Source organism: Daucus carota, chromosome 2, assembly GCF_001625215.2.
Source record: "Daucus carota subsp. sativus chromosome 2, DH1 v3.0, whole genome shotgun sequence".
In the NCBI taxonomy this organism is placed as follows: Eukaryota; Viridiplantae; Streptophyta; class Magnoliopsida; order Apiales; family Apiaceae; genus Daucus; species Daucus carota.
Window position 1 is genome coordinate 28,087,551 of NC_030382.2, and position 12,426 is coordinate 28,099,976.

General features: G+C 32.0%; 1 long non-coding RNA gene and 1 other non-coding gene across 2 annotated transcripts; both read right to left on the minus strand.

Moving 5' to 3' along the window:
- Positions 1 to 1,312: 1,312 nt before the first annotated feature.
- LOC135150588 (uncharacterized) lies at positions 1,313 to 4,903 on the minus strand. The gene is made up of 2 exons (XR_010288730.1): positions 4,679 to 4,903; positions 1,313 to 4,037 (listed from the first exon to the last, which is right to left on the minus strand). It is a non-coding gene; the product is annotated as an uncharacterized LOC135150588 (long non-coding RNA).
- Positions 4,761 to 4,834, minus strand: TRNAV-AAC (transfer RNA valine (anticodon AAC)). The gene has a single exon. It is a non-coding gene; the product is annotated as a tRNA-Val (tRNA).
- Positions 4,904 to 12,426: the final 7,523 nt, after the last annotated feature.

The window sequence follows — 12,426 nt, forward strand, 5'->3', positions numbered from 1 at the left end:
GCTTATGACAGTGTCCCACGAGCAGTTCTTTAGAAATGTTTAAAAGCGCTAGGTGTTCCGGCATTGTATATTCGAATCATACACGCTATGTATTCAGCGAAGATGACATGTGTTAGGATCCCAGTTGGAGATACTCAGAATTTTTCAGTTGAGGTAGGACTTCATCAAGGGTCGGTATTTAGCACTTTACTTTTTATAAAATACCTTTACTTTTGATAATTGTTTTGTGTTTGATTACCCATGACATTGAAGCTCCTGTGCCATCATGTATGCTTTTTGATGATGATATTTTATTAATCGCAGAGTCTTCGAATGAGATTAATGCAAACTTAGAATGGTGGCGTGCATCGCTAGAGGTTATGGATTGCGTATGACTAGTTCTAAAACTGAGTACCTCTGTGCCAATTTCAACGAAAAGATTCATGAGGATGATGTAGTTATATGTATTGCGAAGGCCCGGGTATCACAAACTAATACCTTTAAGTACTTGGCTTTAGCTTTATCATCCAGAGTGATGGTGATATTTTTACAGATGTGACCCATCGTATTCGACAGGATGACTTTGCTGGAGGCTCTACTAGTGTGTTATGTGATAAAAGTTTATCTTTGAATAACCGTCACACTCAGGGGCGGACCCAGGAATTTTTTCCTACCCGGGCTGGAGTAAAAAATAATAATAAGCAAAAAAATATGTAAACTAGCCAAATTAATCATAACATCACAATTGGTTTTACCGTGAAACCATATTTGTCTAAAGTGGTTCTATATAGAACCAAATAAAAAAATATAATTTTTACCTAAGTTGAAAGTGTTAAATTATTTATTCATATTACTAACTATTATTCCCTCCGTCCCAGCAGGTTGTTTATGTTCACGCTTTATACGCATTTTGAGGCTCCTATAAAATACAGGTTCATAATGTTTTTTAATATTATATTGAATAAAAGTTTAAACGTTAAACTTTTATTCGGTCAAAAATTAAAAAAAATATTAGCGAACTATACTTTGTAGAAGGCTCAAAATACTTGTCAAAAAGTAACGTAAAGAACTTGCCAGGACAGAGGGAGTAAAAATTTATAAATAAATTGGGAAAAATAAATCAATATTAAGTCTAAAAAACATATAAAATATTAAAATTATTGTATCCGTTTACAGAATACACATAAGTCACATGCTCAGTACACATCTTAAAATTTTAAATAGCTATAAAAGATGAATATATATATATAATTTTGTATTATACAAGTCTGCCTAATAACAACTTAAAAGTTACGTACTTTTTTTTTTTTTTTTTTGAAAATGAGAATAAATCTCAACGAGAATCGGCAATTCACCGTGATAATTCTTTCATTCAAGAAAGCTTATTATCTAACCGTCGGACATGCAAGATGACCGGGGAAATTTAGACAATAAAACTTTAATGTCCGAAAAGAAAACCGGCCTTCTTCCAAGAATCCTGAAAATAAAACAAGAGAAACAAAAAGAATATAAGTCGATATATTTAACAGATTAAATCAAAATATTCCCACAATCATGATAACTCATGATTGAGACAATTAATCTCTTAATTAAGGCATCATAATAAAATATTAATATCCTTAATTAAGACACAATTAACGCCCTCAAATTAACGCCCTCAATAAAGAGGCACAATTTACGCCCTCAATAATTGAGGCACAATTTACGCCCTCAATAAAGAGGCATAATTAACGAGGCACAATTACCGCCCTCAATTAAGGCACAATTAACGCGCTTTCCTTTTTGAAACCGGATCCGGATCCCGTCCTGAAACCGCCGTCGCCGTCACCGCCACCATCGGCCACCACCGCTATGCTATCGATCAAGTTGCCTCGTCGTATGCGAAGCGAACAACGAAACGTATCACATGTAACACGAAAAATCGCCAAAAACACCAAAAACCAAACAAAACACGGGGATTAAACAAACAAACAAATACACACAAACAAACAAGATTAAAATCAACACCTTTCGCAATTCCACTCAAAATCATGAGAAAAAGAAAGAATGTTGTAAATAATTGTAATAAAAGGGCATACTCGTTGAGCCATGAGGAACCCCATAAGATTTGAAAGTCGGAGCAGCATCATGTGACAAACCCATCTTCTTAATTGCCCCTCGCTCTCGATCGTTTTCTCTTTGAATTATGTATAGGAAACTAATTTCAGATCGGCTTTAACGTGAGGTTCTGTAATTGCTTTGGCCCCAAGTTAACCGGCTGATTTTGAATACACGCTGACTAAATGATTCATGTAAATATAATAGTATGTGTCTTGAGTTTCATGTAGTGCTTGGTGAAAAGGGGTGCTGAAATAAAGAAAAACGCAATGGAGAGAAAAATAGGTCTAAAAGTTACGTACTTTAAGTGTTCAACTTAGACTTTTATCCCATGAAAGCAAGACTGAGGAGCGTTATATTATTATTATTATTATTATTATTATTATTATTATTATTATTATTATTATTATTATGTAATTTTATGTATAAGACAATTTATGGATCAAGCTAATTAAGAAGGCTCTTATTTTTTTATCCGAGCTGGACTTTAACACATATATAAATATTAATGGGTTGGGCCGAAATTTCACCCAAGCTGGGGCCAACCCCAGCCCTAACTACGGTCTGCCCATGGTCACACTGTTATGTTATTATTATATGGTTCTGAGTGCTGGCAGAAAGGCTAAACAACGTGGTTAGAGATAGTAGAGATGCGTATGTTGCATTAAATTTGTGATAACAACATGACATATACCGAATGTTACTTTTGCAAGTCGATGAAAAACCTAGAACACTAAGTTGGCAAGTAAAGAAAAAGAATAACTTAATTAATTAGACAAAAGTAATGCATTTATTCAAATATATCTGACAAATATAAGAAGCGCACAAATTAAACAGGGATAGGGAACGGAAACAGAAACAAATTTTAATAATATCTGGGACTATGCAAAAGAGATTCCAATATCAAAATGCACTATACTCTAAACTGAAAGTTGTATTGAAGTCTAATTCAGTCTACAGTACCCTCTTCTCTGTTACATACTTGTTAGTTCTGTTTCAAAAAAATTTCGTGATATTACAAGGACAATACCAACATACAATGAGAAGCAGGTTGTGACTTCAGCAACAACTCATTTCTGCATCTAACAAGTATCTGAAGAATCTGAATATACACTCTTAGCAGTTTTTACTGTTTGCTTCCACCCTTGACCAGCAACGTTTAGACTTATCCTAATATATATACAATGATTTAGTGGATAGCGATGTTACTATTCCCAGCTCCATCTATATGATAATATGCATGGAATCTAAGGACGGGTCATTAGAAGTAGCCCATACACAGTCTTACCAATTGAAAGCCCGAATTGCTGGAACACATTTAATCCTAATTAGCCCTCTGTAATTTTTATCAGGTTCAACCCACAATTAGCAAGAAGTCAAGAACTTTGTGCAGTTCCATCCGAGATATATTCTGAAAGGAGGTTATGTCCTGACTCTTCATCAGATGTTTATTTATTGTCACTGAAATAATCAGCAGAAAGATTCCTTATCTGGCGTAAATGCTCATCTGTGTTCTTGTATGAGCCTATGCTTCTCTTGAGCACCAATTCTTTTATTAGCCCTGCCTATCTCTACTTAATATCAGCAATGGGTGTTTCTGGATAATTTTTTAACTTTCATAAGCTTCCCTAAGAACCACATTTGGGGTGTCAGACTAAATTTCTGAGTTCTCTATCACCAGCCACAACAACATCTAATACACTATCTATACTCATTTGAACTTAATGATCGCCAAACCACATCTCTGCTGGTGACCTATTCATCATTGTATACCATCAACAAGAAAGAAATAGACCCCTTCGTTTCCCAACAACCCCACCATACCATAATACTGTTATGATTATGATGGCAATAACTTAACAACAAACACGCCGTTCTACATCATAACATATACAATCATGCACAGTAAAAGAAGCCCCAAGCATCTTGTATAGTGTATACAAACCAACCACTCCGAAGTCCTAACACAGCGAATGAAAGGAGACAAGCAAATAACTTTGAGAAAGGTTAAGTATAACAGTTTTAACAGAAAAGGGGAGCACAGAAATAATTATACTGGATATACAGTAAAATTAAGAAGAAGCAATTAAGAAGAATGACACCGGGGTTCCCAACCCAAACAATTTTTTCCAGTTCTACATTCCTCCATCCAACCGCATAATTAAGTAAAACGATTACGACGTGCTTAAGGAAAAGTATGTTAATACCTAGTTTAATAAATCTAGTTCTAGTTCTGTGACCAACAACTTAATCACTGTAGTTTGGCAAGTGAAAATGGTTCAACAACAATCAACAAGTGACAATGATCAGATTAAAAGCTACATAACCCCAGTCCCCATTATTGCGCGGAACACGATGAATAAGAGTGAAGGAGCTAGTTACTAGTATGCACATTTGCATAAACAAGGCCCAAAGAAATCAAATCCAGATAACAAAACATGACCTGTAGAGATACATGGATACAAACAAACACAATTATTTTCATTTTGATGAACTAGGAGTCTAGGACTGAAGCAACAAGTCATAGAGCAAAATCATAAATAACAAAGAAAAACATATAACTTTAAAAGGGGTTACAGATATAAGAAAGAAGATTGCTGACCGAACAAAATCTTGATGGAGGAGGTTGAGTCTGCAAATCAAAAGGGTGGGAGCAGCCTAAACTTTGTTGCAAGAATAAAAAATGGCTTCGCCCGGGCTCGAACCGGGGACCGTCTGTGTGTTAGACAGACGTGATAACCAACTACACCACGAAACCCTTGTGATCAATAATCGGGAAAACTTTATCTGATGTTTCTTACTAATCTACATTTCTGGCGAGGCATCTTGTCCAGATTTCGAACGAACCTGCGCAGTTAGGGAAGTACAGTCAGGTACGAAGCTACATGGGGGCCAGAAGGGGCCATGGCCCCCCTTAGGTTTCTATAATGTTATAATTTGTGTTATATAATTTTGAAAAAATTATATTTTATCTACATAATTATATAAATATAAAAATTTGGCCCCCCTAAAAAAAATATCTGTTCGCTCCTAAAAAATATTTAACATTGTAAAATAACGTTTTAATTCTTAGATTTCTTTAATTCATGTTTTAGACCAAATTTAAAAATAAAAACAAACAAATATATGGATATACATACAATTATACTATTTTAAAAAAAATGTAGAATGTAATATGTGATAAAGTTAAACATCAATATGGTTCTTTTAAAAAAACAAGAATCTTTGGTGGAGGTCTCAGAAACTTATACCTCACTTCTCATTATCGTAAAATAGATTTAGTCCTCGTGTATTATCAGTTTTTTAATTAATATTAATATTAATATTGATTTTACTCATCGCCAATTCAAATTTCATCATCCAAGTAACATTTTTACTTGTTTAAACTGTAACTTGTCATCTTCTAAATAATCATATGTTGTTTTTGTAAGGTTAATAGGCATAATATGTAGTTTTTGAGGTATTGTTAAAATTTATTTGCTTCTATTCATAATATAATTTCATTTAATGTGTATTAATTGCTAATTAAAGATTACAGTATAACTTAGAGTTATTATGATGAGTTTCCCGATATTTTATACTTATATATATTTGAAGATAAATAGCTAAATATTTTAGTTGACACAATTATATATTTGATATTTTATACTTATATATATTTTATACTTATATATATTTGAAGATAAATAGCTAAAGTTTTGGCCCCCCTTGTGGATGTTTGCTGGCTTCGTCCCTGAGTACAGTGTTTGTGCTTCATAACTGCTGCTCACGGACAGGCAGGGAATTCGAACCACTAATGTAGTAATGTTCATTATTTCGAATATTCATTCGAAATAATCCCACCAAATCTTGCAAATCCAGGGGTTCTGGTCTCAGGGTGCATTTTAAGGATTTGGTAAGATGGATCATCAACGATGCTGGTCGTCGAAAGATTTGATAAAGTTTAGTGCGTACTAATGGATCATCACGGATGTTGGTTCGTCGAAGGATTTGATAAGATTCAGTGCGTACTAATGGATCATCAGAGATGTTGTTTCGTCGAAGGATTTGGTAAGGTTTCACGCGGTTTCTAAATGATTTTGGCATGATAACCGTATTCTTGTCGGAGGGGTGTTCTGAATTCGTGTCGCCATAGTCTACAATGGTATTACATGGGGGTGGGGGAAGGCAAGAAAGAGACTCCGTTGGATTGGTGGCGGTTAGTGTATTGACGGTTGTTGCCAAACGTCCCAGTTTGATATCTCCGTTTCACATCATTGTCACCCATCATCGATAAACGGGAACTGTTTAGGTAAGTGCCATGTGAAGAAGGCCATGGGCTAATGTATCTTAATATTATATCACACACTATATTATTTATTGTGCACTAAGCCGTGGGTCTTCACGGAAACAGCTGCGTACATCTTACCCTCCTCAGACCCTGCTCTAAGCGGGATATACTGAGTATGTTTGGTTTGGTTATTCGAGACGAGGAAGAAAATCCAATATTGTCATAAAACGATGTTTCAAGAATAGAAGTTATTTAGTTTAATGGTAATAGCATAAAATAAAAACCCTAATATTTTCATTAGTCTTGAAGTAGCCGTCTCCATCATCGGGGGCTTCCATCGATTTTAACCGGTGGAGAGCACCAAATTCTTTTGTTTATTTATCGTATTTGTTTTTTTTCAATAATCTTTCTCGTCGAGTAAGGATTTATATCATTAGGTTTGTTTTTCCAGATCTATATTATCGGAGCTTCCAGTTTACTTTTTTATTCGATTCAAACGGAGCTTATCAGATACAAGAGTTAATCGTTCTTGTTGTGGTTTCGACTGTTAGATCTAAGTTTTTTATTTTCATTTGTTTTCAGTTTGCTTTTATTTCAATTTGTGATTTGTATTTTCAGGTTGTTTTCTCCCTTTTGTGAGAGTTTTGTTTTTCGCTTTTTAATTGTAATCGGGGTATTGATTTGGTGATGAAAGTTCGTATGGAATCACAATTCTAGTCGATAGCTCAAACGATAGCTTTATTAAGGTATGATGAAAAGGGTAAGAGTAATTCAACGAGAATGCATGAAGCGGGTACTTATATTTGTGTATACATTTTCTTTAAAATATCGTTTAACTGTCTCTTTATGAGAACAGACGATTGTAATTTACTGTTTGTTCGACTCGATCATTGTTGTAAATGCCGTATGACTTTTTATTATTCGATTAACGCCTTTAAAAAAAAAGAATAGAAGTTTTTTGGAAAAATAAGTTTCCGACGAACTCCTAAATTATTTTTTAAAAAACTAGAATATCTAACTATTAATCCCTCTTTTTTTGTGACGCTTGACTTTTTGAACACATTTCAATGTGCTTTGATCGGGCCCTTAAAAGTATTTTTTTTAAAATTTAATTTTTTGAATTAAACTATCTTTTACCTATTTTTATTCAAAAAAATTTTAAAAAAATAGTACTTTTAAAGGCCCCGTCAAAGCACATTGTACAAAGAGTCAAGTGTCATATAAAAAAACAAAGGGAGTAGCAAATTAATACATTAAATGTCGTTGCAACTCCAACATTACTATTTATATTTGCTTTTTTTTTATATATTTTAATTTGAGGAAAAAATTGGAGATAACATTAGATGAAAATAAATAAATTTGGAGGGAAGAGAGTATCTAGACACTTTTTGAAAGAAAGAAGAGATATGAGTTTCTTAAATTTTTAAAGAGCTATTACGAGTCCACTATAGTACTAATTTTTTATAGCTCTTTTTTTTTTTGTCAAGCTTAGAGCGAATTTCATTAATACTTTGAAATAGACTCAATCAGGACAAACCCACAACTAATCATGCAACTAGGTTGAAAAAAGAAATAACCGAGCTATATTATTAGCAACTTTGTTTCCAAATTGCTTAACTAACTGAATACACATATTTTGAAAATTAAAAAATCAAGATAATGATGAGCAATTCAACCAGCATCTCCCCTTGAACATTAGCTTTACAATTGACCCTCACAATAGTTTAAGTGCTTCAGGTTATGAACTAATATTTTTTGTGAGAGGTGAACACATGCGATTTTCATTACCGTTCCGAACGCAACCCAACTTTCTACCTGCCGAACATCAGTTATAGACCTGCCGAAAGTGTTGTTGATGTGAAATATTCAGATCTCCCAATACATCGTAAAATTCATTTTCAACACAACCAGCATATCACATAAAGTGAGACACTTCGTACAAAGCGAGACACTCAAACATACAAACAATAACTCAAACAGAAGAAAATAAAAAAAAGGAAAAATAGATTTTTTTGTCACCGAACTTATTATGTTTTTAGAAACTTGCCACTCGACTAATTTTTTTTTACTTTTGGTCACTGATGTTAGGTTCGGAATTTTTTTTGCCACTAAAGTTAGGTTCGGATTTGATTATTACCATTATATTAATTCTTTGTAGTATTATTAAAATATAGTGATAACCTGTAATATTTTGATGATTTGATATATGTCTATCTTTATATATAGTACTTTTGTGTACCCAAGATCGTTTATCTTCGGTGATAAGAGTTAAACACGCATTTTACGGTTTCTAAAAGTGTACTCTCATAAATTATTTTATTTTTTCTTTCGAATAAAATTTTATTGTTTGAATTTTTATACGCAAAAAGAAAATCTCATAAATCATCGAAAATTAAGTTTTCCTCTCTATTTATTTATCTTTAATAGTGAAAGATGATGAATCGTATCACTCAATTAGACTTTATTTTATCATGGAGAGCATAAATTATTTGAAGTCATTGATTCCATGCTGATGATTTAATGAATTTCTAGAATTCTAATTACGATTTTTCCTGATTTTAATTTATATCACCTCATTTTATGTTATTATTGCTATATACAAAGATATAAACATACATCATATTATCAAAAAATTATATACTATCACTATGTATTAATGATGCTACAAAAAATTATCACAATACTAATAATCATATCTGAACCTAAGTTAGTGACTAAAAACAAATCCAAACCTAACATTAGTGACTAAAAAGAAAAAAAATTTAATTGAGTGACAAATTTCTAAAAACATAATAAGTTTGGTGACAAAAAAATCTATTTTTCCTAAAAAAAACAAATGGGTTTTACAATTTTTGTGGAACAAAATTTGATTTTATTGAAGTATAAACAAACAAAAAAAAAATCTTTATTGATAAAAAAATTAAAAACAAAAGAAGAGGTGTTGTGTGGATGGAGAAAAAGGTAGAGAGAGAAGGTGGATAGGCCACGGGGGAAATTAATGTTAGAGGGAAATTGGGGTGCTGAGTCTGATGAGTGGGAGTTGCACACCTGGATTAAATTTAAAGTTTAGAACTTGTTTGACGAGATCATTGGAAATGTTTCGGAGCAACTCCAATTATAGTTCGTTCTTCAAATTTAATATAAAATATTGGATTCTAATAATTTAAGACATTAATAGATATTCTCATCTTCAACAACATACCTTATATAATATTTTATCATTAAAATGTATCATTACTAAAAAAATGAAGAGAGCGAAAGTGTTTGTTTTTAATATATATTATAAAAAATAATTAAATTAGGAGAGAGGTTAGCTAAAGATTAGGAATGAAAAAACGATCTTAGTGATCTAACCACATTCCTTATGTTTAGTTTAAGACTACAAATAACTAAACTATTAGAGTTTTTTTTATCAGTGTAACATCCCGACTTTTCGGAATATTAAAAACTAATTTCACAACATAAATAATACAATTACTTAAATCAAAATACTTAAATAATATATAAGTCAAAGCAGCGGTCAAACCCAATAATCAAAAGTCATAAACTTAGAGACGCAGCTCCATAAATCCAAAACCAATACTAATAAATTCGTCAAATTACTCTTAATAAACACTAAGTCTTTATTCACTAATCCAAACAATCACGAAGCACAAAAATCCACAAGCCTCATTCTTATTCTCAAAATCCTTCTACATAAAAGAACCTGAAATATAGAAAAACGGATGAGCTACACAGCCCAGCAAGTAACAATTTGACCAACAATTAATCTCGAAATCAGTGGGTGTTTTTATAAAACCTTGTTCCTCAAAACAATAATAATTTTTAAAACACTTGTAAAAGCAAATCCAACCCACAGTTTATATTTTAAAACCAAACAGAATTTAAAACAGAACAGAAACAAAAATCTTATAAATACCACAGTCTTGCTCTACGGCCACACTTTCCCAGTGACCGGGATCTTATTCTTATTCTTTTGCCACACTTACCCAGTGACCGGGATCTAAAGTTCAATAATCACGCGCCCTTAGCAGGTATCTAAAGTTGCACACTTGTGCGCCTACTAAGGGTATCTAAGGCTAGTTCCGGAACTATAGCGTAGACTACGAACGGGTTCGAAACGTAGAGACTGGGTCTTCAAAGATTCTCATATCTTATAAATTTCCGAAACAGTATTCTTATTCTTACACAAAAATCCGAAATTCACAAAATCTGAAATTTGCAGAATCAAAATCTTTTCCGAAAATAAAAGTAAGTCAAAAAGTACTTACCTCAAAGTCGACACTTAAAATCCAAAATTAATAACACGATCAAAGCCTCTACATTTAATTAATAAACAAAATATAATTAACATGTAGTACTCCTTAAACAACCAAGAGCAAGACACATAACAAGTCTCAACAAAATTCAAATTTTAACAACTAATAACAATTAACACAATTCAATCACTGAATAAGACAATTGACAATGCATGCTGTTACAAATCTCAATATTAACCAAAGATAGCTTCTGAATATGAGAAAATAGTCAACTGGAGAATTAAAGTACATTCAACAAGGATTCCAAAATGTCAAGATTCATAATAAACGGACAGATAACGAATTAGTTATGAATTTTAGAAGTTCAAGTAACACAGCAGGATTTTACTCAGGACCAGTTTACATTCAAAGCAGATTTTGATGAAGAAAACAAACTGATCTCAATTAGACTATAACTAAACACTTAAAGAGAATTCTCAGAGGTTTCAGAATTGGTAAATATCACAATTTTATGACAAATAACGAGGGAGATATGAATTTTTAAACACAGAACAACTCAGCAGAAAAGTATAAACAGCCCTGAATCTTTGTAAGTCAGTTTAGATAATTAAATCAATATTAAACAACAAATAGGCATGACTGATAACGAAAGATTATATCTCAAGTTTTTCAGCTTGGTATCACGAGTAAATTTTCGACATACGATCAATTTATAGCGAATTTTTGAACATGGGAAAAATATTTGCGACTAAGAACTGAAGGGTAACAAAGAATGTGATTTTAAGCATAGATACACTGCTAATTTCGAAATACGTCCTGAGACAAAAGTTGTAGGTATCGAAGAGAGCTTTTCAGAATGTCCAGAATCAACAAAATCCGATCAATTTTCAATTTACTACGATTTTTACAACCCAACTGATTCACAGAACATACTATATACGAATTTCAGCATAAACAAATGGGCAAACAGGATATATTCACATCAAATACACATGACAAGGAACAAGAATCAATATCTCAAGTCAACATATATGTGCAAAGATCGAAGAGGAAGAAAACATACCCGTCCACGTAAATTGTTGTACGACTTATTCGGATTCTAAATGGGTTCTTATATAGCACATAAAACTTAATCGTAAATAGGAAGTTCCAAACTTGAGTCACAATTTTCTCCATCTCATAAACCAATTTCCAAATATAACGTCTTCTCAAGAAGATTTCGATTTTCGATAATATTTCTACGCTTCTTTCCATAAAGAATTCTCTCTATTTTATTATTCAAACAACTAACACAAAAAAATAAATTCTAGAAGCTTCCAATTAATGCTAATATCTAATTATATAAATACAAACAATTTTAAATCTAAAATCTAACTCATAATAACAATACTAATTAAATAGAAATATTTAAATAAATAAATAAAATCACAGGATTTTACAATCAGGAAGTAAACTATTAGAGTCGTGCATGTCCAAAATCATTTTAATCAAAAATAAAAAGTTATATTTCCTCAATTTCAATAGATTTTTTTCCTCCTATTTTTCCACTTTTCTTCAATAATAATTTGAATATTTACCATTTTAATAATTACGCACAATTTTAAGATATGATATTAGAATTCATATACCAAATAATGCCCTAGATCAGTATTTTCTATTATATTTATTGTACATTTTTTAAATATTGTTGGACTTGAGCATCATAACAATAAATGTTCAGTAAAACTAAAATAACCATAAAGGCATATAAATTTATAATATTTTTTTATAAATTTTGGACTTGTAAATTGATTTGAAATTAAATTAACTAATCAATCATGA